The sequence below is a fragment of the Lontra canadensis genome, unplaced genomic scaffold, assembly GCF_010015895.1.
Source record: "Lontra canadensis isolate GAN:19392208 unplaced genomic scaffold, GSC_riverotter_1.0 scaffold22, whole genome shotgun sequence".
Lineage (NCBI taxonomy): Eukaryota > Metazoa > Chordata > Mammalia > Carnivora > Mustelidae > Lontra > Lontra canadensis.
Genome location: NW_022631016.1, coordinates 15,596,864 through 15,623,752, shown reverse-complemented (window position 1 = coordinate 15,623,752; position 26,889 = coordinate 15,596,864). Strand labels below are relative to the sequence as shown.

Below are 26,889 nucleotides of genomic sequence, written 5' to 3'. Positions count from 1 at the left end.
ACTTTCCAATTAAAGAAAATAGAAACTGGAGCAGAGGGATCAGCAGGGTTGAAACTGAGGTCTCACTTTATGAGATGTAAGTGAGGTAGTTAGCCAACTCCCTAGTGCTCTCAGAAATTGCATGAAGTCACTGGGGAATTTTTATGTCTTTGTTACCTGCCATTGTAGATTTGCCAATTTGTTATTCCTAATACTATACCCAGGAATCTGTGACAACACCACCCTCTTCTAAAGCTTGTTAATACATAAATGCTTTAAACCATTACTTTTTCAAGTCCTTCTTTTCTTCTTGTTACAGGTTAAGGGGATCCTCGTTCTTTCTAGTTATTATCATCATAGTAATTCGACTGTAACAACCTTTCTTGTACAGATAAAATTGAGTCCAACATAAACCAGAATTAATAAAGATCAGAGCAGATTACAGGATTCCAGAACTATTTCATCTATGAATTTCCTTTGAACAAACTCAGGCAGTTCATGCACAGGTAGCAATGATATTGCTGTGGTCCCTTCATGACTCTCTTGGGCTTCTGTGAATTTGAGAAAAAGTAAAAAAAATGTACACAGACACTCATGTCCTCTGCATTAAGGAGATGGATGAGCCGAGTGTCAGTTTTGAAATTTTCTGTTTAAATAGTTAGTTCTTCTCACTGCAAGCAAAATTCCTTCTGACAGGGCAAACGTGATTCTATTAGGTCAACCCCATCATTTCATATTTGTGCAACTTTCTTATAGCTCGTGTTCTTCCTCTGTCAATGCAGGTGTAGCTGATCCATAAAGCCACATTTGTTTTAGTTGTCTCGGCCACTTTGGAAAGTGTACCTCCTAATTCCCAACATCAGGCATATCTCACTGGGATATGAACAATTTTCTCCATCTCTTCTATTGGCCAATCACATCTCAGTATATCCGAATTCCTTATGCTCTTAACCAATATCCATAAAGTACACATCTGTATGACATAACTCAACTTTTTTTTTTTTTTTTTTTAATCCAGCACTACTTCTTACTTTCTTCACAAGGTAACATGGTCAATCATTGCAATTTATCCTTCATAAAATACCAGAATGGGTTTTGGCTGATCCTGAAACAGATATTTATTGGTACATGCTAGAAGAACTACAGCAATCATAAGTATATATCTTATTATCATGTCAATGTTGGGACAGCCTTCTATGAAGGTAGCTTCAGTGTAAACACTACATATGGAAGCTAGATTATTTGTTTCCTAAGTATGGTACATATTGAAGTGTTCTCTCAGAACTCTTCTCAAGGAGTGAGGTTAGCTCCTGGCTGCCGGCTCTCAATAATTGAAGAGTCCATTTCATCTGTTAAGCTGAAGTCCTATCCTTTTTCCATGTCCCTCAGCCAATGACAGAGCAAGGTGGTAATACAAGGACCTACACATTTCTACGGAACACAGGACTTCCTTAATGGTCCCCTATTGGGCTGAAAGAGACTTTGACATAAAGATTCATCATGGCCCTTATTGGAGTAAGGGATGATGATGATGATTATTATTATTATTAATTATTATTATTATTTCAGTAAATAATGCAGTTCTTAGAGGAAAACAAACAATCATCTTAAAAAACTCACAGCAAACCATATCACATATTCTTGGGAGTGAGGGGGGATCTACCAGTGTGAAAACAATAGGAAAAAAGTTATTATTTTTTTTGTTTTAATTCCGTTCAGACACTCACAAAACAAATGTGCACTTTTGGTTTGGGATTCTTTTGTTTTCTTTCATGCAGTGATTAAAAAGTCACATAAATGTGTAAGTAGAGTAATGCACATGATCTCCTGGATTTTTTTTTTTTAAGATTTATTTATTTATTTATTTATATATTTGACAGAGAGAAATCACAAGTAGGCAGAGAGGCAGGCAGAGAGAGAGGGGGAAGTAGGCTCCCTGCTGAGCAGAGAGCCCAATACAGGTCTCCATTCCAGGACCCTTAGACCATGACCCGAGCTGAAGGCAGAGGTTTAACCTACTGAGCCACCCAGTCACCCACCTTCTGGAATTTTTGAAGAGTTCCAAAGCTGATATCTTTTATGAATGACTCTCACTACTGTTTTATATTTAAAGTGGTATTATAAAGCATCACTTTTGAGAAACTCTAGAAGCTCTATTTTTTTTTTTTTTTTTTTACTCTCAGTGGTAACATTCTAAGATGCCCTCTAAGATTCCCATCACCTTCTTTGTACTGCTCCTCCATGGGACTGTAAAATGATGGGTTTTACTCCCATGATTGGGTTATGTTATAAGGCAGAGTTGGACTCAAGATGGGGAAGTAATCCAGGAAGGCTTGACCTAATTACATGAACCCTTTTAAAACAGATAATTTTCTTCAGTGGGGGAAACCAGAGGAAGTCACAGATTGGAAGCAAGGGAAGTACTCAAAGCACCATTCCTGGCTTGAAGATGGAGAGGGCTATGTGGCAGAACCTATAGACAGCTTCCAGGAGCTGAGAGTGGCCCCCAACTAACCACTATCAAGGAAAAAGAGACCTTAATCCTATTAACTACAGGGAACTAAATTCTAGTAACAATTAGAAAGAACTAGGGAATGGATTCCCCCATCCCAGTATCCAAACAAAAACTTAGACTATCATACCCCTTGACTTTGGCCTATGGTACACTGAGCAGAGAACCAATCATATGAATTTGCTTCTTACCTACAGAATTATATTGTTGTACAGTGCTAAATTTGTGGAAACTTGTTACAACATAGCAATAGAAACTAAAACGGTTATGTTCTTTCATGTTTTAGAAATAATGCAATTAGAAGATATATCTTTCTTGGACTTTCCAAATAATCAACTTTATAATTCACTACTCTGTATCATAGAAAAGTAATTTTTAAAATGAGTCATTCATAATTTTCCAATACATAGCACTGATAGTCTAATAACCACCTGGAAATGTTCTTGTTTTAAGTAAACAGCAAGGCAGAACTTCAGTAATTTTGCTGTAAAATTTGAAATTTGAATATAACATTAAATGAAAAACAAGACCAACAAGTGTCAGAATTTTTCTGGGAGAATGGCCAACAATTTATATGTTCTAATGACAATGATACAAAGAAAAGAGAATAACTGGTGGAATTATTTTTATTAAATGTTTTTATTTTTTATATTTAAATATAATTAGTCAACATATAGAACATCATTGATTTCAGATGTAGAGTGTGCACATGTACATTCTTGTGAGTGGGGAGAGGGGCAGAGGGAAAGAATCTTCAAGCAGACTCCTTGCCCAGTGCAGAGCCCAACACAGGGCTTGATCTCATGACCCATGACCCATATATACATGGGTCATGGGTCATGTGTGTATATATATATATATATATATATATATATATATGAATATGAATATATATAAGAATATATATTCATATATATGAATTCATATATATATTCATATATATGAATAATCTGCTCTATTTATATGTATAAAATTAAAGCACTGAAGGTGCTATTTCTTAAAACATCTCAAAACACTTCTAGGTAAACTAATATTCACCAATCATTAATTTGAAATAGATGTCTGTTATTTACACAAATATTTGACAAAATCTAGTGTATGTGTTATGATAAGAGGGAAGATGGCTGATATTAACCCATCCTTTCCCAATGGTAGAAAACAGTTATATTCAATTATATTACTGCCTGATGCTTAGCAACCCAATATTAAGTCAGACTGGTCCAATGACTTTTTTTCAAGACAACGACATGAAAATCAAAAGCAACTTTTTAAGTAATAAATGTTAAACCAAACTCCCCTGTGAGTTTGTGCAGCAGAGTATAGTAGAGCCCAGCGACTAAAATGGTCTCAGCCTGACTGCCCTGTTTTGCCAGGGAAAACTCTTTTCAGAGCTTCCTTTGCTCCTGTGTGAAATGCAGGAAAAATACTTTCTCCCTCAGTAGTATTCAAAGAACCAAAAATTAATGTAGGTAAAGGTATCCAGCACTGGTTGTGATGTGAAATAAGTTCTTAATAAATGCTAAATCTTTTCCCTCTGTTTCCCACTGAACTTTTAATACTTTTTCACTACCATGTATTTTAAATATAAGGTAGCTGAGTGGCTACCTTAGAAAACAGAGTTGAATATTGTAATTTTGAATTGGTACTAACAACGGGAAATGTCTGAACTGACTAAAGGAAACCATTATAAAAATTGATAAAAATTAGATTATGTATTATGTTTTATTCAGACTTACTCCTCATTCTGTATTATATTAACCAAACTAAAAGTCTACCATACATATTATGTGTATGTTAGGGAGTTAGTTTAGATATTCGAACATATAATTTATTTATTTATTTATTTATTTATTTATTTTTAAGATTTTTATTTATTTATTTGACAGAGACAGTGAGAGCAGGAACACAAGCAGGGGGAGTGGGAGAGGGAGCCCAGTGTGGGGCTGGAGCTCAATGTGGGGCTCGATCTCAAGATCCTGAGATCATGACCTGAGCCAAAGGCAGATGCTTAACTACTTAGCCACTCAGGCACCCCTGAACATATAATTTCATCATACATAAAAAGTGTGTGGTTTCATTTCTTTTTAAAGTAACAAGATAACAGTACTTTCTCTCTCTCTCTCTTTTAAAGATTTTATTTATTTATTTATTAGAATGCAGGAGCAGGGTGGGAAGGGGCAGAGGGAGAAGCAGACTGTCTGCTGAGCAGGGAGCCAGACCTGGGGTTGATCCCAGGACCCTGAGATCATGACCTGTGCTGAATGCAGACGCCTAACTGACTGAGCCATGCAGGCACCCCAGTGTCTTCATAAACAAAATTGTGGATCTTTATATTAAGGTCCAACTTCTACTGTGTGAAATTGATTTTGTTTTTTTTAATGTACATGGTATATATATGTATTTTTTTAATCATTTTTTAAATTTATTTTCAGCATAACAGTATTCATTGTTCTTGTACCACACCCAGTGCTCCATGCAATCCATGCCCTCTCTAATACCCACCACCTGGTTCCCCCCAACCTCCCACCCCCCCACCTCTTCAATATTTTTTATAAACATATAATATATTTTTATCCCCAGGGATAAAGGTCATATGATCATATGATCATATGATAGTTGTCTTTCTCTGATTGACTTATTTTAACAAGTATTTCCTTTTTATATTCAATAGACAGTGTTGACCTTATTTCTAATGTTGATCTGGCATTCACTATTACCAAGTAGGGTTGAACATGTGCTCAGTTTCAACCTAAATATGGCTTTATAAGAATTCCAAGCTGGACAATAAGATGTTTATGTTTTGCTAACTGATGAAAACCTGAAATTGCTATGCTTACATACATATAGATGCAATTAACATATGTTATCTGGATAGGTTTATGTCAAATATTTTCTAACTGCAGTTTATAGGCTTGGCATATATAACATATATAACTTATTTAACTTAAACCCAAATATATTAACTTAAACCCAAATATATATATATTTGGGTTTAAGTTAAATAGAGTTGATTATAATTTTGAATTGGTTTGAGGAATGAGAAATGTCCGAACTGACTAAAGGATATTTATATAAAGAATATATATATATATATATATATATATATATATAGCAGCCATGTCTACAATAGCCAAACTATGGAAAGAACCTAGATGTCCATCAACAGACGAATGGATCAAGAAGATGTGGTATATATACACAATGGAATACTATGCAGCCATCAAAAGAAATGAAATCTTGCCATTTGCGACGACGTGGATGGAACTAGAGGGTATTATGCTTAGCGAAATAAGTCAGTCGGAGAAAGACAACTATCATATGATCTCCCTGATATGAGGAAGTGGAGATGCAACGTGGGGGGTTAAGGGGGTAGGAGAAGAATAAATGAAACAAGATGGGATTGGGAGGGAGACAAACCATAAGTGACTCTTATGTCAACTGAGGGTTGATGGGGGAAGAGGGGTTGGGGGGGGTGGGGTTATGGACATTGGGGAGGGTATGTGCTATGGTGAGTGCTGTGAAGTGTGTAAACCTGGCAATTCACAGACCTGTACCCCTGGGATAAAAATATATTATATGTTTAAAAATAAAATAAAATAAAATATTTTAAAAAATGGATAGTCTTGGAGGGAGCATGTAACAAAGAATATAAAGAAACAGAACATATAAAACATACATATGAGAAGAATTTGCTGAGTGACTACCTTAGAAAATAGAGTTGATTATAATTTTGAATTGGTATGAGGAATGGGAAATGTCTGAACTGACTAAAGGAAAATGAGGCTGAAGACAAGAAAACTGATTAAGAGAAAAAGATAGTAGTTAAAAATGACCTGGGCCTTCGCCACACATTATTCTGTTGAAAGGAAATAAAAGTCATGTCTGCAAAATATGACAAACGACAGACTGGTGAGGTTTGGCCAAAGACAAAGGTAAATGCTGATTTGCCTTTGCTAATTAACTAAATGACTGAACTTTGGTATTTACATGCCCAATAGTTTGAAAGTATATTAATCCATCTCATACATTTACATCAATATTGCCTAAATGGAAACATCACCAATTAAGTGTAAAAAGAGAATAGAAAAGTTGGAAGTGTTTCAACATATTTATTATCTTAGCATTTTTATTAGGCTATCCTATATATCCCAGAAAACATTTGTATACTTTACATTGATTTTTATGAGTTTTCCACATTTCTCAAAATCCACAACATTCCAAAAATTAAGATCTGGCCTCTGTCCTTTAGAAACTCATAGCCAAGTGCAAATGTAGCCCACAAATAAATACTATAGTATAATATGTCTGTGCTTTTATTTAGGAAAGAAGGCAGATTTCTTCATGCAGTGAAGAGGGAATGTCCATCACTGCCAGGGAGTGAAGGAAGATATACAAAGCAAAGCTCTTTTGTGCTAGATCTTCTTAGGTAGAAATCTGAGCAGAAAAGAGTGACAGGCTAGTCCAAGCAGAGGGAAAGAAGTGTACAAAGGCATGAAACAAAAAAAGGGTCACAAAAGGCCAGAATTCCTGGAGTGAGATCAGGGAAATTCTTAGTAAATAAGCCACAATATCAAAGGCCATCCAAGTTTAGTCATGATATTACTACATTCTCATTTGTTTTCAAAGAACTGACTCCTTCTAATATTCAGAACCACTTCCTGAATCTGGATCTGACTCTAGATAATTACTTCTAAGTGTTCCACTTAGTCCCACACTTTCCACTCTAGGAACCATCCTACTCAAAGGAATAATACATCCATCACTGTTCCAACTCCTTCAGTGACTCTCAACCACTTGTACCACAATTAAAACCCTTACTAAAGCTGATGTGATTCTTTTCAATCCACTTATCACCTCATATGTCAACATAAAAAGCCAACTTTTTAGTCATTCCTAAAGACTTACCATTCTCCAACCTTTTCATTCTCTTATTTATTCCGTCTTCTCATATCTTTACACAAGTCTACAGATCCTGCCCATCTTTGTTTCTCTACCGTAGTTTTACATGGTAAGCAGGACAACGCATTCCCGTGGTTCAGAACCTTGCTGAAATACCATTTGACCTTTGAAGAGTTTCCTCACCTCTGCCTTTTTAACCTCCTATTACTCCTTTCAAGTCTCAAGGGACATTTTTATACAACATGATTATATCGTTCGAGCTCACTTTGCCTATTATTTATTTTACATAGCACCCTATCTGCAGTTTAAACACTTTGATAGCAAGAAGGTATATATTATTTCTTAAAATAAGAGCCTAGAAGAATATTAAACAAATCTGGATTCTATAGGAAGTTTTTTAAGCAAATAAATGTTCATGTAAAGAAAGATCGATAAGAAAATTTGGATTTCAGTCTTTAGACAATGGTTAATTTGATAGTTCCACAGAAAAATAGTAGTATCATGATGAGATTAGATTTTTTTACATATAATTTTGTTTACAGAATGTGATGGATATTGGGAATCTGTTCAACACTCACTCCAGCTAGTACTGCTACTTGGATTGCCTTGATCTGAAAACTGAAAATTGCATTTCCCAGACTTTGTAGCATCAAGAATTCTAGGTGTAAGTCAAGTTGCTCTTATTAGTGCACTAATGGCAAGCTATGCAGAATTATGTTGGTTAGGGAGACAGACTGAGCATTTTGTTGACTTAGATGACAGACAGTATGATCCTGGAGTGCTTTATGTCATGGTTAATCTTGCTCATTTTGTGTCCCAGTTTTGTGGTGTAGTCTTGGAGTTCTTCATGGAAGCTCCAACTTTTAAGCACCGTTAAAGACTCCATGCACTATCTATACAACTTATGAAATCCCTTTCTTCTTTAACTAAAAGGCATTTTTTTATAACTAAGAACATCAGTCAATGAACAGTATAAACAATTAAATGCGAATAGTAAAGAAAGGGTAGCAAATACAGTTACAGTTGGGATAGGGTGGGTGTCTTTTAAAGCAAAGTAGAGGACTGTGGATATTAGACTGTGGGAATTGATTTGAGATTTATCTTTAAATCAAGATCTAACTAAAAAACAACTGGAAGTGGAAGGAAGATGTAAAAGATGTCATCATCACCAAAACGAATTTCACGGGGGAGCAGGTATTCGGGACAAAGACACTCAATTATGTTTGTCACATTTTAAAGTAAAAAAACAAATGTGTGGCTAATATTCAAGATAGATTTTATGGAAAAATTTTGGATTTTTTACAAGGGTAAAATTGATTATTTGCCCATCTGATCTAAACTTTACATATTACTACATTCAAGCTCTGTGAAAGATGCTAGAAGTTAGCCATCTTAAACACTGGATGAGAAATACAAACATTGGAAAATTAACTCAATTATATATGCATGACATTTTGCCTTTCTAATTTTGAAATAGCCTCATATTGAATTCTGTCACATCTATAAACTATAAATATATGAAGCTTTTGGAAATCTTTGATTTTTATTCCTAAATTTCACCTTTAACTTTTGTTTCTTTCAGGATTTGTTATTACTCAGCTAGCTAATTAGGCCTTTATATTAAAGGTGCAGGTCTTGTTAAAATATGTAGCAAATAATGTGTTTTTGTACCTGCCCTATTTTTATTACCAGGTCTTGTATATTTATTTAAAGCTTGATTATTTTTTATATTATTCTTAGGGTCCCCCCAAGATCAGATGGTAATATAATTCATCTAAACATTGGAGTAAAAAGAGAATCAGTTTTATTAGGTTTTTATAGAATCAATATATTTCATAATCCTTAGGTTGGAAAATTAGCTCCTAGGTCATACCCACTATTTTCCTATTAGTTTTATTGAATCATTTCACTAAAATAAACACATGAAAAACATAATGTAGCAACTAAGAAACAATAGGTCTTTGTTAAATATGAATTCAAAGGAGTAGTTGATATCTGGGGTGTTTCATGGTGTTTAAATAATAAAAATAATTTTTTAGTGAAACAGATTACTAGTGAGCAGTGGAGGAAGATTTGAATGATAAAAATAGAATAGTTGCCTTGTGATTACTCCTTTGCAAAACAAAAAACACAAATTGCCTTGTGATGTTCCTAAAGTGACTATTTTCTTGGGATAAAATCCCCTTAACCACACTTTTTATTAAGCCAGTATTTATCGACTACTCTGTGCTTGGCTTTAGCTTATTGGGGGAAAAATGTGTTTTTGTTGCCAAATTCCTGTGAGTAATCGTTTGTAATTCCCCATTGTTCTCACTCAATTAAAATACTTAAAGTCATAAAGTAGCACATGATCTCTGTATTATTATATATCATTAGTAAAGTGTATGTAACTTCTATTCATTTAGAAGATATCCCTCTATGTCAACTTTAAGCAAATATGCCTTAACTTTAGCTACTCTGTTTTGTGCTTCAAATGACATTATCATTCTTATTTTAGTGTCTAGATATAATCAGTACAATATTCATTCCTTGTTTAGTGATATTTTCTTGGTGCTTAATACCATGAAAATACCAAGGCATTGTTTAACTTCTCAAGCTCATTAGCAATGCCTTATTCTCAGGTAACTCGGTGGTCTTATACTGAACATCCTGGGACTTTGTTTTTTCCTGATCTGAATGTTCCAGTTGCTCATTTTCATTTCATGGAAGAAAACTCGGTTCTTCTCACTTTCAGTTTTTTATTAATTGCATCTGTAACCTTAAAATACTGCTTTAGAAATTCTATTATACAAAAAAATTAATGTACCATAAATATCTCATCCCTTATATTTTCTTAAGATCCCTCACACTCAAATATTAAACATTCTTTATAATACAAAGTGTTTTGTTTCATATGCATGAACTTTTTATTGTACCTACTCATAAGCAAAGCTCAATAAGCAAAAAAATTATCCAAGTGGCAATGCTTTACTTATTTATTCTATTCAGGGAAACTGACTCTTCTCAGCTTGAGCCTAATAGTTCTATTTTTATTGTATATCGGGCCCACTTAAAATTCACTTAAAATTAAGCTTACATCTCTAGACATTCCTAAGTCTATCTCAGTCTATATCTTTATAATATGTGCCCAACAAGAAAGGGGTTAAGTGCATAGACTCTGGATCTGGAACACCTGAATTGGCCACTTGGCCCCACCTCTCTATGACACTGACAAGTTACTTTACCTCTGAGCCCTCAGTTCCAGCTATGAGACAAGGGTACAAACAATACCTTCCTCATCTTGTTGTTGTTGGATTCAAATGGCAAATACTCCAAAGTGTTCAGTAATATTCTAACACTAACCACTGATACGTTTTATCTGCTAAGGTTCTCTGTTATGGAAAAAAGCTTGGTTTTCCACCTCCTGTATTGGGAAAAACTCATTTCTTTCCTACTATGTTTTTCGTTCACCTGAGCATCTCCTTTACTACTCGAAAAAACACTTCTCTCCTGACACTTTGGGTTACCAAATGTGTGGTGGTCATTTTCCCATACCAAGCAATTGTCTGCAACATCAGCTGGGTGTTCTACAACTTAACTCAATTCGACCCAGAGCTAGTGTCAGATTTTATGGGTTAAGCCTTAGTCCTATAAGACTGCCCCCTCCCATGCATGTCAGATGCTAATCACAAGTAGTAGATTACCAGATTACCCACATCTGTTCAATTTGACTACGAATTGGAGATTCCCACAACCCCCTCCTCAGGTTTGATTAATTTGCTGGAGTTGCTCACAAAACTCAGGAAAACTGTTATTAACAAGTTTATTAGAATTTATTGAAGGATTTAATAAACCAGTTTATTAAAGGATATGAAAAAGGATACAGATGAGTAGTCAGATGAAGAGAGATACATAAGGCAAGATCTGGGAGGTCCAAAGTGCAGGAGCTTCTGTCCCCATGGAACTGGGGTCTATCACTCTCTGGATATGTGTATGTGTTAACCAACTTGGAAGCCATCTGAATCCCATACTACTGGGATTTTTTGAAGATTTCCTCATGTAGGCATGATCAGTAATTAACTCCATTTCTAGCCCCTCTTCCATCTCTGCATGAGGAGGGTTGGAGCTGAAAATTCCAAGCTTCTAATGATGGCTTAGTCTTTCCAGTGATCAGGCCCCATTCAGAAACCTCAATAGAACAAAAGATGTTTCCCCTGCAGTCTTGTCACTTAGGACTTTACAATATTTTAGGAGCCTTGTGTCAAGGATGGAGTCAAAGACAAATATTAGATGAACTCTTTGCCATAGGGACTCTCATATAACTAACCCTAAAGGACAAGGCAATGGAGTCCAGTTCTGGTTCACTAAGGGCAGTGATAAATCTTAACGGTGTGGACAAGAGAAAAATTTCTATCCACTTGCTTTCCTATTCTGCTCTATTTTTCTTAACTACATTGTAAGACCTACCAAGAGATGTCCACTTCTTGCTTTAAGATCCAAGAAACCAAGCTGTGGTGGTTTTGCTTATCCACCATCTCCAAACTGTATCTCTTAAATATGGCATCTTTTCCAATATTTTTTTTTTAAGATTTTATTTATTTATTTGACAGAGAGAGAGAGATCACAAGTAGGCAGAGAGGCAGGCAGGGGGAGAGGGGAAAGCAGGCTCCCTGCTGAGCAGAGACCCTGCTTCAGGGATGGATCCCAGGACCCTGAAACCATGACCTGAGCTGAAGGCAGAGGCTTAATCCAATGAGCCAACCAGGCACCCCTCCCAATATGTTTTCACAAAGAGAACCTGTTCTAATATATTGCCCCAGTTGCTGACCATTAATGTGACACCACAGTTTTCTCTTTCCAGTTGCCAGATGACTTTAATTTAGCAACTCAAATAAATATGTGATATGGGAAGTTTAGTGATTTTTTTTTTAGATCTAAAAGACATCTTAATTTTTATATTATGTGGGTTTTGCAAATTTTATATTTTTATGGCATTTTTTTTCTTTTACAAATGAAAGTTCACCTTTTAACACCCTTTAATGGCTTTTAATTGGTTTTGTCCAATATTATTCATGAAAATGACATTTCTTTCCTCAGTGGCAAAAGAAAGAGAAATAGGCTATCTAACCAAAAATAGAAAATTGTAGGGTTTCTTTTTCTTTTCTTTTCTCTTTTCTTCCTGGAAATGACAGTGTCCTTATAAATAGAATTTGGAGAGGATTTTTATTTCTTTCCCATACTGGCAATGTAAAGACCTGAGTTAAAAACAAAACAACAACAACAACAACAACAACAAAAACAAGAAAATAGACTCATGATTAGCTAAAGCCAATTTTCCAAGGAAAAGATTTCCTTAAATATTTGAGATTTTTCAGTACATATTTAGTCCTTCAGAAGTATATTGATTAGAAAATTATTAATATTTTAAATGAATCTTTTAATTAAAAAAAAGTCTTCAATTGCTTTCTCCAAGGAATCTTGAAAATGCATTTTAAAATTCTTGACAGTGTAGTCATCTTTTGCTATTATGATTTACTTAAAAAAAGGCACATGAGACAGGAAAAGAAGAAAAGTCAATTGAGAGGCATTATTATTCTAAAATGTACACTTATAATACTCGTAACTATTGATGGTAGTTTTCTCTTTACTGGTAGGCAATTCAAATGTGACTTGGAAACTACACATTATCCCCTGGACCATGGTGAATACAGGCATACCTGTATTCATGCACCAGTAGAGTTTATGAATTAAAGTAGAACTCTGCACCCATGCCCAGAAATTTACAAAAAGTCAAAGACAGAATTAATCTCATCTATTTCTCCTGAAAAAGACGCTAGATAATATAACATTCACTTAAAATGGACAATGGAAATCTGTCTACATCTCTTTTCATGCCTGTTAAAACTAGCACTTGGACTACAAATATGTAGTGTTGAGTTTTTGAGGATGGGAAGAATTTTTATTTTCCAGAGTCTCAGCTGAGCAAGAATAGCTCAGTATACTTTATACTTCTACCACTGATTTCTATCAAGACTAGCAATCCCTTGATTTAATCTTTTCCTCTCATAGCTACACTTCCTATAGAGTAAGGACCTCATTCATCTATAATTTCATTCAGTTTTATGAATGCCAACTGCTTTGCCTTCTTGCCTTTTTATCACATCATACAGTCCAACCACCTACATGTTCATTAGCCAAAGTATTTACCATTCCGCTGGTGGAACACAAACTCATTATCTCCACTGCATACTGGGCATACTCAATAATCTCTGGCAACCTTTCATGATTTCTCTATTCAGTTGTTACATTATAATTCACTTCTCTATCCTGCTCTCTGTAACAGAGTGGTAACTGACGGAAGTTCTCAGATGGAACTCAGTAGGCACACAAAAATGAATATTCACATATTAGTTACCATTTTATTGATATTTTATTTAAAAATAAATCCCCATTTTCTTTTTCCAAATGCATAAACATTTTTATCTTGTCTGAGATCCAAAATTCTGAGAGTTGAACAGGCTTTTGCTTTGATTCTGTTATATGACTTCAGCTCTGAGATAGAGCTGTTTGTGCTCCTAACCCTTAGTGTGTGCTGTTTGTACCATGTCCTTCTGACGTGTGGTCTGTGTCCAGTCAGTCTCCCTTCTGAGAGTCGTGTCAGCTCAGTTTCTCTCATATCTAGTTAAGGGCACAGAGTAAATATTGGATCACACTTTTTGTCATTTGGGGGCCTATGGGAAACTTAGGGAAGCCAGCTTATTTTCTCATTGTTAAATATGCCATATCACCATTTTTGAGCCAGAGTTTGTAATCACCATGAAGTGCAAATCTACAATTCACAAAGATTCTAGGAAAATCTGCCGAAAACCCTGATTTGTCTTACTAATGTCCCCACTATGCTTCTTCCTGTTGACTCTTTGATCCAGTACATTTCCTTTCCTTTCATTTCATCTCCGACTCAATGAAGTCCATTGCTCCTTCCTCCACTCCAGAGGGATGTGTGTTCCTGGGTTGTTGAAGGATAAGCTCTACATGAAAAGAAAATGTCAGAGCTTGGACAAATCTCTCTCCTAACCCAGTGATCAACAGTTGAAGTTCACTGTCATCAAATACTTCTCCATTTGTCAAGAAAACAGATATAATGATCACCTGACTCCCTCTGCTTCCTTGGTGCTGTTGGTGAATGATGATTTATGAAACAGAGGCTACCACTTTCTGGATTCACACTTCTCCTCCACTTCCCTATCTACAACATTATCAATCTTGTCTAATGTTAGAGAATAATGACTGTAATAAGTTCATCTCTCTGAAGATTCATGACTGGATCTTGCTTTCCTTATGTTTAGCCTTTGGGTTATTTTTTTTTGTTCTGTTTTTTACTTTGGTTTTTAAACTTCATGTACAAATATTTGTGTATTTTGCTTTCTTACTACATAGCCAAAAACTTAGACCTAGTTGTCTGCTTTGAAAAGCTCTGGCTCGTTCATGCCCTAATTACATGATTATCTCTCATCCACCTTTCAGGTATCAGCATAGTACATCTTCTCTGGGAAGATTTTTCCATTCCTCTCAGACTGGATTAAGGGCCATTTCTGAAGAGTTCTTATCCTGACTTCATCCGATCATAGCAATACTTACCACGTTGACAGCATTAAACCTCTACCTTCCGTTTCTCTCTTCAATAGACCATAAGATGGCTTGTAAGCAATCACTGTGGATTTTTCTTCCTTGTATCTTAAAATTGTAGGCAGGACTTAGCACAGAGTCTTCACTTGTAAACATATTGAAATGCAGTTGAATATTAACTCTTGGACTTGACTGACCTTATTGAACTTGAAAGTGTGGCAGCCCTATGCTTGCCTGGCATATTTGGAGAACCCCTACTCTAACCTTCTCTGAGTATCAGAGAAATGCTGTGAATATTCTGCCACTGGCATTTTGTACATCCACATTCTCTAAAATGACACAATAAACAGCAGGGTATCTGTTGACTGAAATAAGTAATCTAAAAATATTGTGGATCTCACCATAAACAACTTTTCTTACTCTTAACAACATTTGAGAAAAGCACATCAAAAATATTGTTGGCTGCATCAAAGACAGGGACAGTCTAATTTTAGGTCTTAAAATGTAGTTACAGTAAGTAATTACAAAGGGAATTTTTGGTTCCCTAAAGGTTTGGTTTGTAAAAATAGTTTGATAAGTATAAATTTAAATGTGTATGTTATACCCTGAACCTTGTTTGCAATGTCCGTGTTGCAATGTGTATGCCTAAATTGAGGAAATGATGAAATAGAAGCCTTAACTCTTTTTATATTGATGGTATCTATAAATAAAATTCATCATGATATTAGTCAGTCAATATAAATAAACAGAGTCAGATACCAAGAGGCCTTGGAAATAATCTTTCTCTTCCTTAATGTCCTAGACAAAAAAAAAGGTTTGCAGACATTCTAAATTGGTTAGTCACCAATTTAATAAGTCCTATTTTCATGCTGTGATGGAGAATATATCAAGGTCATAACTGTCAGCCCATTAGTAGAAGTGGTCCTTAGAATGTCAGTGAGGACCTGGTGAAATGGGAGCCCAGTCAGAGCCTTCCCCGTATCGAAGAGGGGACCTGAGTGACCATATTCTACAACACTTGAACTATCAGTTGCTTGCCAATCAATCCATGCAGATTGATTTTGCAATAGGAGAAGTATTATTACTTCACAAATTATAAGCAAGTTCCTATGCATACAATGTACATGCTTATATATAAAGATTAACATGTGAAAGTTGCCATACCATTAATTTTCCCTTTTCAAATACATTTATAATAATAATGACTTATTAGTAGCAAGCACTTGTAAAGTTCTAGTATCATTCCCAAATGATTCTAAGAATCCTTTTTGGAAAAAAATCAAGGGCATCGAAGATTTGTGGTCATTTTAGAGAATAGGAAAAAAAAAAAAAGAAAACTAATTTAACCTAGACATTGATTGAGGTAGAGGAGGGGATCTATGGTTATTCTTCAGTATTTCTTGCTGCCCCAAAATAGTAAACCTCAACTGCTTACAAAGCACTTCCAGAAAAAAACAAAACCTGTACAAAACACAAGGAACAGCTCATCACATTAATTCTGGTGACTTTATTTTTAAATTTTCATTATCTCCAGACTTTTCAGTAGTTGAGAATGAGTTCCAGACTTTACTGTATATGCCTACAGAAGTCAAGTCTTAACTTCTAACAATAAAAAGCAGAATTTGAATAATGCTGAAATCAAATTAGTTTTTCCTTCAAATATGGAAAGTGCCTCAAACACTGAAATTTCAGCACATATATGAGTATCGTAAACACACAGTCATTTCATAGAGATCCACAATTATTTTTCTTTTGAGGTATTGCATCACTGACATAGACAAGAAATAGAGTGTATAGTTACATAGAACACGTTTTTTTAGAGTATAGGATATTTCTTAAACTGACAGAAATATTTGTCATTTGAAATTGTCTTAAGTGTTTACTCAGGTATCTTTATCTACTTTACTAAGTAATAGAGAAGTAATTATAGATATTATTATGTGACAGCACGTGAATTGGAAGTTCAGAAGTGATTTGTCTCCCTAGGAAACATCTTGATGTATCCCCCAAGTAAAAGAATGAAACAAAGTCTCATTTTATTTTGCCTGTTCTTCTGGGTTCTAAATCGATGACTACAGAAGAGTTTTGTTATATCATTACAAAGCAGTAAAAAGAATTTGCTTCAGGGAGAATCCTTTGGTGACAGGCATGGAAATGGTTACATAAGAATCTTACAAATGTGAATCTTTTGGTAGTTTGCCTAATTTTGATCCCTCCTAGTCCAAACAAAATTTTTGTGATGCTTACTGTACTTTTGCTCATGTTCCTTCTTCTTAGACTAAAATGACCTCTCCAGCTTCTTCTCATAACAAAATTCTCATCTTTTCTATGCCAACCTTTCTTTGAAGTCAGCTTAGATTCCGTTATTTAGAACTAAACACTTTGTTAGGATAGCTAGACAGATTTTCCTTCCAGAATTTATATAATTTAGGCAGATTTTAATGTTTATTGAACAATTATAAATATCTTCTTAACTCTTAATGTCCCATGGGACACCTGGGTGTCTCAGTGGGTTAAAGCCTCTGCCTTCAGCTCAGGTCATGATCCCAGGGTCCTGGGATCAAGCCCTGCATCGGGCTCTCTGCTCAGCGGGGAGCCTGCCTCCACCCCCTTCTGCCTGCCTCTCTGCCTACTTGTGATCTCTGTCGGTCAAATAAATAAATTTAAAAACAAACAAACAAAACCCTCTTAATGTCCCTGTAGCATTTCCAATGAAGACAAGCAATAACTAAATAATTATGCTGGGCCTTGAATGTCAAAGCAAGGACTTCCTTCTATATTCTGAAAGCAGTTGAATCGATCAAAGGATGTTAATGAGATAATCAATAAGCATCAGGTTTACATTTGAAAAATCACTCTAAGCACTTGGTGTTACATATAAGTGATGAATCACTAAATTCTGCTCCTGAAATCAATATTACACTATATGTTAACTAACTAGAATTGAAACAAAAAATGGGAAAAAAATGACTCTAATGAAGTGAGTATATTGGTTTGGATAGTAATACCAGTTAATGTGCAGATACCCATTAGGAAATTATTTCTGTAACTTAAGGGAAAGATGAATTGGAGAAGAAGCATATTAGTTGAAGGAGGAGAATGGAATTGAAATGCTATTTGTGGAGCAAAATAATAGTGTGTAATGGCACACTAGATGTGGGTGTAGTGGGGGATGAGATGAAATGAGTTAGTAATAAAAGGTGATCTCCGAGTTCTTGAAAAGTGTGATTGCATCAATAATAGAACCTTTCATTGAAATAGGAAGTTGTAGGTAGAAGGTCAGATTTGGGGGATGATATCATTATTTCAGTTCTAGAATGCTAGGTTTGTGGTGCCTTAAAGATATCCAAAGAAATATTCAAGCGGCTGTTGGATATACAAGTCAGAGAAGAGGCATTGGCTAGAGGTACATATGTGAATCATCTCCAGAGAAAAAGTGTGTGCAGCCTGGTCTCAGACAAGATTGCCTAGGTTTGAGTACCAAGCAAGAAACACAGGAAATAGTTATGAGGAATTCCAACATTTAAACATGCAGAAGAGCAAGAGTGCAGAGGAGTTTGAGAAGATGCAACCAGAGAGATGGGAGTATAAATAGAAATGTACTTTGTCTCAAAACTTAAGGAAAGAGGAGTTTCATTTGTTTGTTTTGCTTAAGCAAACATAGTTGGTGCTACTGAAAATTCAGGAAAGAATTAAAATATGTCCATTGGAATGAATGATCTAGGAATCTGTGAGAGATTAACGTGGCAGACTGAAGGCAACAGAAGCCAAGTAAAAATTATCTAAGGAGATGGTAGAAAGGTTTAACAAAATTACACGTGAGTTTTCAACATGTGTGGTCAAGTGGAGGATAGAGAATATATTCTACCATTTCTTTATGTAACTACTTTGGGGTTCAGTTGATACACACACCAAGAAGTGGAAATAAATAAGATTGTACTCTGATGGTTAAAATTCAGTATCAACATGAGAGACCAAAATAGAGAAAAAACAAACAAAAAGAGATGGAATAGGTCTAGTACAGCAAAATAAAATTGCAACCTGCCTAAATTTATTAAATTTTTAAATAAATCTTTGAGAATGGGATATCATTAGCCATGGAAACAAACAAAAAAAAAAAATGAGAAGCAAATAATAGCATCATCCATCCATGAAAGAGTTGTCTTGGCCAGGTGTTACCATATTTTGGTTAAGTAGAATTATCTTAGTCTGATGCCATTGAAAATTTGAATGATATTATTAACTGCTTTACACTCTTTCTATTCTTACAGAGCTATCTTTTTATAACAATTTGGCTTCTTACTGTATTTCAACGGAGTAAAAATACATTCTTGTATGAACTTGCAATTTTGGTCTCCTTAGCACTTGGAGTTTTCTATATACATTAACCATCGCCATTCTGACTTCATATATCGTTCTTGCAGTCTTGGTTAATGGCAAATTGGTCTTGAGAAATGGGCTTGTTCTTAGTTGCAAATGGAATCAGATTTCTGAATAGACCTAAGGACTGATTCCAGAACCCAGGTAATATCCAGAAGCATAGCCTCCAGGAGAGCTGATGGGAAAAAAACTGATCTAGTCCTCTACACTTAACATCCCTCATTGGATCTAAGGTGTTCCTTATTTCCATTTTCACATTTCCAGGTCTGCAACTGATGTATCATTTTAAGTACTTTGTGGACAGATAGCCTTTATTTTCTAGAGTGTCTGGCAAATTGCTCTAGACATATTGACTACTGAAAATAAAATAAAAATTTTAAGTGTTTGTATAATTTTATTGCGGTGAATTTGGGCATAGGCGGGCGTTATTTGCTTGGTAGCAAACTTTGTATTTGATATGCATTATCCATTAACTTACTGAATTCTCTTTTGCTGGAATTAAAACCCTGAGGGGCAGGATATTATTTTAAGTATGATAGACTTTCAAAATCTTGGGCTTTAACGGGTAGATTGTAGCCACAAATTAAAAAGTTCTGTGCTGTAGTTGAATGCTTTAGTGGAATTAACATTCCTGTGAAGCATGGTTGTTATATACCCTCAAAGAACAGATTGCCCATAACATGCTCTGTTTGTGATGGGATATTAAAGACCAGCTCCCATAATTTTTCACTCCACATTTATAGATTTGTTTATGCTGACAGAATACTGGAAATGTAATTAAATGTTTAGTTTAAATAAAATGTAAAATAAAACCTTGTTCTCTGAAATTCACCAAAGCCCCCCAAAATTGCAAACATGAGTGATTATGTATCTCAAAAGCATGTACACTGATTTTCTGCATATATATATATTTTTGTAATATTCAAATGTCATTATATTAATATATTGTACAGTTCCCGAAGCAAACTGTGCTTTGTCATTGTAAAAAGAAAAAAAGTGTATTCAGAATTTATATAACACATAGAATAATATTTATATATGAAAATTGTCAACTTTTGACTATAACATTGATTGATTGAGTGTGGTATGTACTGAGAAACTCACAAATAGATATACCTACACTAGGGGTCCGTCTTTTTATTTATTTATTTTGTAAAGAACAAGATAGTAAATGTTTTTGGATTTGTGGGCCATATGGTCTCTGTCAAAACTACTGTATTCTATTGCTGTAGTATGAAAGCAGCCATAGACTATAATCAAATGGGCATGACTGTGTTCTAATAAATCTTTATTTATGGACACAAATTTGAATTTCATATACTCACATTTCATTAAATAGTAAACACTTAAAAAAATGGAAAGCAAGCATTCTAGGCTCACATGCCACGTAAAAATTGGTGGCAGGCCTCATTTGCCCTCCAAGCCTTTCGTCTACACACATGTAAACACACGCTCTTACACACACACAAACACACCACTAGTTCCACTAAAGTGTTTTACTTCAAACTATTCAATAAACCTCTTTGATGTCAGCTTCTGCTGTCCTCTGCCTTGATCTTTCTGGTGTATTCATGCTGTTTTTTTGTTTGTTTTCCTCTTCCACAAACACTTCATTGTTTCTGTATTTTGAGCCAGGCATAAAAATTCCTCCCACATCAAAAAATTTATAAACATTTTTATAAACATTTAACCATGAATTTTTCGTTAGCATTTTTATGTACTTTTTTTTTCATAAAATCATTTACTTAATAAATAGGTCATACATAGATCAGCTCAGTGCTGTGTTTTATGGAAAATTTTCTAAATTAACATTCTAATCTTAAGCATTTACTCTTGGAGTGTATTTTCAGTATGTGTCATATCAGAATCAGGATATATTATTTGGTACAAATGGTTAGTCAAAAGACCCTCTATAGTTAATTGAATATTCCGTCTTCCCTTTCCTAATTTTTAATGGCTTTTTTGCTATATGTTACATCTTTAATCTTTTGGCATGTATTTCTGAATTGTTTGTAGTTGTCTTGAATCATAGAAATATATATATATATAAAACTATATTTTGAATCTAATTTAAAACATACAAAACTATATATGTGTCTGTGTATATGTATACCTATATATATATATATATATATATATATATAATTATTATTTTTTTTAATTAGATTCAAAATATAGTTGATGTTTAGGAGTGCCTGAGTGGCTTGGTTGCTTAAGCTTCTTACTCGATTTTGGCCCAGGTCATAATTTCAGGATCTGGAGATTGAGCCCTGCATGGGACTCCTCTGAGCATGGAGACTGGTTAAGATACTCTCTCTCTTCCTCTGGCCCTCCCCCTACTCATGCCTTTACTCTCTCTAAAAATAAATAAATAAAGTATTAACAAATACTTTTTTTCAATTTTGAAAAAAAAGACCCTGATGCATTTTTATGTTTGTATTTAAATGTACCATATTTATGATATTCATTTATGCAACACATTTATTATGCATATAGTAGCTAAGTACTGTGTTTCAAGGAATATGTCTCCATCAACACTACATGTTTTAAATCATGGTATAGTAATGTTTATCCAAACAAATAAATAGTTTTTTTAATTATAAAACAGTATATACTAATTGAAAAATATATGAAAATAAAGTAGAAAATGAAAATTCAAAGAAAATTCATATTTCATCAATCTAAACATTAACACATTTGCTTCCATTGTTAATTTTAATTATTGCAATTGCTATTATAGAAATTATAGATATTTTTGTGATTAAAGAATTCCAACAGTTCAAATGTTTAAATAAGGAAAGTTCTTCCTCCAAGCTCCAACCACAGAAGAATTCTTATTTTAAATTTTTCTGGTAGATGATATTATTACAAATATATTTCTTATACTCACAACTTAAAAAATATTCATCTATTAACCCTCCACTGTTAAAAAATAAAGAGTTTAACTTACTTAAAACATCTATTTCCTCCTGGCTCTGGCTACTTTCTACCATTAGTTCTATTGGTCTGTATTTTTATGTCTTAAAAAACAATTTAAGTTCTCTTTTTTGATTTCCCAAATTTAGTTACCATTAATTGGTCCCTTGCCTTTTACAAAAGTGAATAAATATGCATACTTACCTACCTTCCATCCCTCCTCCCCGATTTTGTTAGTTATACTATTTTTTTTTGTCATAAATTATTTGCTTTTACAATGACTTAACATCTAATTACTTTTCCATGCTTTGTGACTTTATTAAAAAGACAAATCCATCAATAGTTTCAATGTATTTATGGAATTCTATATTTTTGAAATTGTTGCCCAAAGAACAATCTTCTAAGTGCCAGGGTATAATGGTCATTCCCCAAACTTGCCTAATCAGAAGAATAGATTAATGAATTTGTTTTAATATCCATATTTCTAGGGGTGCCTGTGTGGCTCAGTGGGTTAAAGCCTCTGCCTTCAGCTCAGGTCATGATCCCAGGATTCTGGGATCAAGCCCCACATCTGGCTCTCTGCTCAGCAGGGAGCCTGCTTCCGCTCTCTCTCTGCCTGCCTCTCTGCCTACTTGTGATCTCTGCCTGTCAAATAAATAAATAAAATCTTTATTTAAAAAAATCCATATTTCTAGACATCTATACTGAGCAATCTGATTTGAGTGATCTAGTGAGGCCCAAGATTAGTTTTTTAATCAGGAAATATTAACTTAATGATTTCTTTGTTTAGATCTACCCCATGACCAGTATTTCTTGGTTTCCTGTGTCAGTGTCTTTCATTTATTGATTTCTTTTTCATTGTTTTTCATTTAGTTATAACATAATCTCAAAGAATTTTAATATGTGTTTGCTATTATTTTATATTTATACAATTAATACAATAATGTATATTATATATTTATATAAAATACAAGTATAGACAGAATTTTTGTAATTTCTCATGTTGATATATATTTATCTTGTCATTATCTTGGACTGATATGGCAAGCAATGGAATGCTAGATTCAAGCATCTATCAGATTAGGTTTTGCTCTCTCCTTGTATTTACTGTGAGTGAGAAATCTACTGTCAGGTTTTCATTCTTTAACATACATAATCAACTTATTTTTTTTTCTATCTGAAAATCTTAAAAATTTTCTCTTTAGTTCTGACATTTTAAAATTTCACCATAAATTTTCTATGTATTTTAAAAAATATATTATAATTTAGAATTGGTGGACAATTTCAAATTAAAGATTTGTAGTTTCTCCTGAATCATAAGGACATTTTACTTACCCTTTAAATTTACTCATTTTTTTTCTGTTTTTTTTTGGAACTCCTTCTAGATGGTGGAATTAGATACATCATTTATTCACCTTTATACTTTTACAGTCTCTTTGTAGCCACCCCTTCGATATAACACATTTGTTACCTTTTTCTTTCCTTTCTGAATAAACAATATATTCTTTAGTACAGCATTTCTATTATCCAGTCCATCTAGAGAATTTTTTTTTAAAGATTTTATTTATTTATTTGACAGAGAGATCACAAGTAGGCAGAGAGGCAGGAAGAGAGAGAGGGGGAAACAGGTTCCCCACTGAGCCTAGAGCCCAATGCAGGGCTCGATCCCAGGACCCTGGGATCATGACCTGAGCTGAAGGCAGAGGCTTAACCCACTGAGCCACCCAGGTGCCCTGGGGAATTTCTTTTTAAATTTATAAGCATTACACATCATGTACAATGTATATATAATATATATGTCACCCATTTATTTCCAAAGTTACTACTTCTCCATATTAGATTTGCTCATTTCTACTTTTAGTTTTCCTCAAATACTTGCTGATCCTTGATGATTTCTTCACATTTATGAAAAACAGCATTGGTTAATGAATATAGAAAACATTAGATTTCCATACAATTGGGTAAGTTCTTCTTTCCCACTTTATTTCCCCCTTTACAGGGAGGGTCAACTACAGTAACTATGTAAGTGGAAGAAGATAGATATGCATGGCCTTCCTTAGTTTTCATGTACAGCAAGCATGAAGACGGGTCAGGAACATGTTCAGTTGCCATTATACAAGGATTTTATTCTGATGTAATGGTAGCTATTTTCTTTGTGAACAATGAGAAGAACTTCAAAAGGCTATTGCTGGAATCCTGGTGAGAGAAGGTGTCGGCTTGGGCCACTGAAGATAGCAGAAGGCAGTCCAGCCAGATACAGAACATATTGTGGACATGCTCATGGATTAGAAGATTAGAAGTGAGAAATCCAGGTGACCATCCAGCATTATGGATTGAGAGCAAAAGTGAAGCATTGGTTGTAGATGGTGTTGGCTTACTGTTGTAATATGAGGAAAGATGAAAAATATGAGCATACTATATTAGATGTAGGTAGTTTGCCAGACTTTTCTGACAAACAGATCATAGTGATTTTATGATTATTTTTATTTTGTAAATGGAGTTTTTATGAGGTTTCTCACTGACAGTGAGAAATGAAAAGCCCTGGAATAAAAAATAGAAAAGAGACAAGTTTAGAAATGGTCATCTCTGTAAATTAAAAAATATATATATATAAATTTTCCACTGGGAAATACACTACAATTCCTAGGAAAAGCTTTTTCTCCATTCAAGTTCTGTGTCTTAAAGGCAGAACCATTTATAGAATAGTATGCTATTTCTCTAGCAATTTAAAATTGTAGTAGAAAATCCTTATTTTAATCTTCACTCATGACCCTCCAACACACAGCCACACACTGATATTTAAATATGTAGCAATTTTCATACAATTTTGCAGATTTACATGACTTTTACAGTCCTGTGGCACCTTTTCATCTTTCTAAACAAGGAAAAAAAGAAAGTTTGACTTCTTTAGAATGGTGTGAATGCACATTCATCTTTCTTTCCTTTCAGTTAGTTGTTCTAACTGATTTCAGACAAAATCAGTCAAAATTTGGTAGAGGCAACACTGATAATGTCCTAAAACAGTTGAATAACTTCTTGATAATGAACTCCAATGCAAATAGTGATGACTTTGCAGGAAACACACCCAACAAGTGAATCGCTTCTCTTTGCTTGAGTTCCTCTTCTGACTCTCTGTTTCACATACTCACTGTTGTGCTCTGTGGGTCCTGTGATTGGCAAACCAATCCCCTTTATCTTTGGATTCTGATTTTGTCCTCTGGAACTCTAAAACAGAGAAAATCTCTCTGTCTTCCCTGAGCAGATTGTGGATGGCAGCAGATTCCGTACTTTGGGCCTTTCACTTTTCAGACAAGTAGGTGATCTCAATCGTGCAGGATGTTAACAAATGAACCCCCTTGCTCTCACCTGAAATCCTACCCTCGTTTTCGTTTGCAATGCATTCTCCTGTTTTGCAGTTGCTTATAGCTTTGTAACTTATAGGTAGATGCCCTTTCTAGGACTATACTTTTGTAGAATCATAATAGTTAACTGAGAGGTTGTGTCTATTTTCATAACTTTTATCTGCTGAGCATATATTGCATTCCAGATACTGAATTAGGTAAATTATCTCCAATATATGTAATCACCATATGTAATCACCATTTCCTCTAGAAAGGTGCTTTTATACCATCAAAAGAGGAGCAGACTGAGAGCCAGTGTTTATCAATGTGAACATAGTGGATGAGTGGCAATGCCAGAATTTGACCTAAGCTGGTCTCTATCCAAAATCTAAGCATTTGTTTTCAACTCCCTTGGGGGGAAATAAATACAATGGCACAAGGATTTCATAGTAAAGAACTCTATTACGTAATGCAATCACTGAAGTTCTAGGGGAAACTCAGAAAATGATTGATTAAATGGGTCAAGGTTATTTTAATACAGGAATCATATCATTGGATTCCTGTTACGTGCGGAGTAAAATTCAAAACATTGTAGGCACGTACTAGAAAGATTTAAGGGTGTTTAGAAAGGAGGAATTTTGGATTGAAAAATGTGATGGAAAATTATCAGTGTCAGTAATGACTGCTTAACAATGATAGAGGAACATATGGTTGGGGATACTACGTGTAAAATGCCAGCTATAATAAATGAATATTGGCAGCTTGAGGAATCTTGAGATGGGCAAAGGACAATGACAGTTCCTTTCTGGCAATGGCTTGAGGCCTACATATATGTTTCAGGAGGACTGCAGTATTCTGATAATAACACAAACCTACCTAGAATTTAATATTGCCACTCTAAGGGCCAAGCTCAGAGCAGGGCAATAAATTTAAAGCCTGAATTTTCACTGTCATCCTGGGCCTGTTGTATAATTCTCGCAGTCTATGGAAACCTAAAGGATTGGGCTTCTACAATGCCAGAGCCCTATAGAGAAATTGTTTGAGCATAGCACACACAATTGACTTGCAGTTAAAAACTAAGAAAGAAAGAAAGAAAGAAAGAAAGAAAGAAAGAAAGAAAGAAAGAAAGAAAGGAGAAAAAGAGGGAGAGTGAGAGTGCCTGGGTGACTTAGTGGGTTAAGCTTTTGCCTTCAGCTCAGGTCATCATCTCAAGGTCCTGGGATCGAGTCCCACATCTGGCTGCCTGTTCAGTGGGGA

General features: G+C 34.7%; 1 protein-coding gene and 1 pseudogene across 1 annotated transcript in view; both read left to right on the top strand.

Annotated features, from left to right (window-relative positions):
• The window catches only part of LOC116870308, a 142,829-nt pseudogene extending 140,336 nt beyond the window's left edge, over positions 1-2,493 (top strand).
• CDH18 (cadherin 18) overlaps positions 1-26,889 on the top strand; it is a 970,896-nt gene that overhangs the window by 468,357 nt on the left and 475,650 nt on the right. The window lies entirely within an intron of this gene.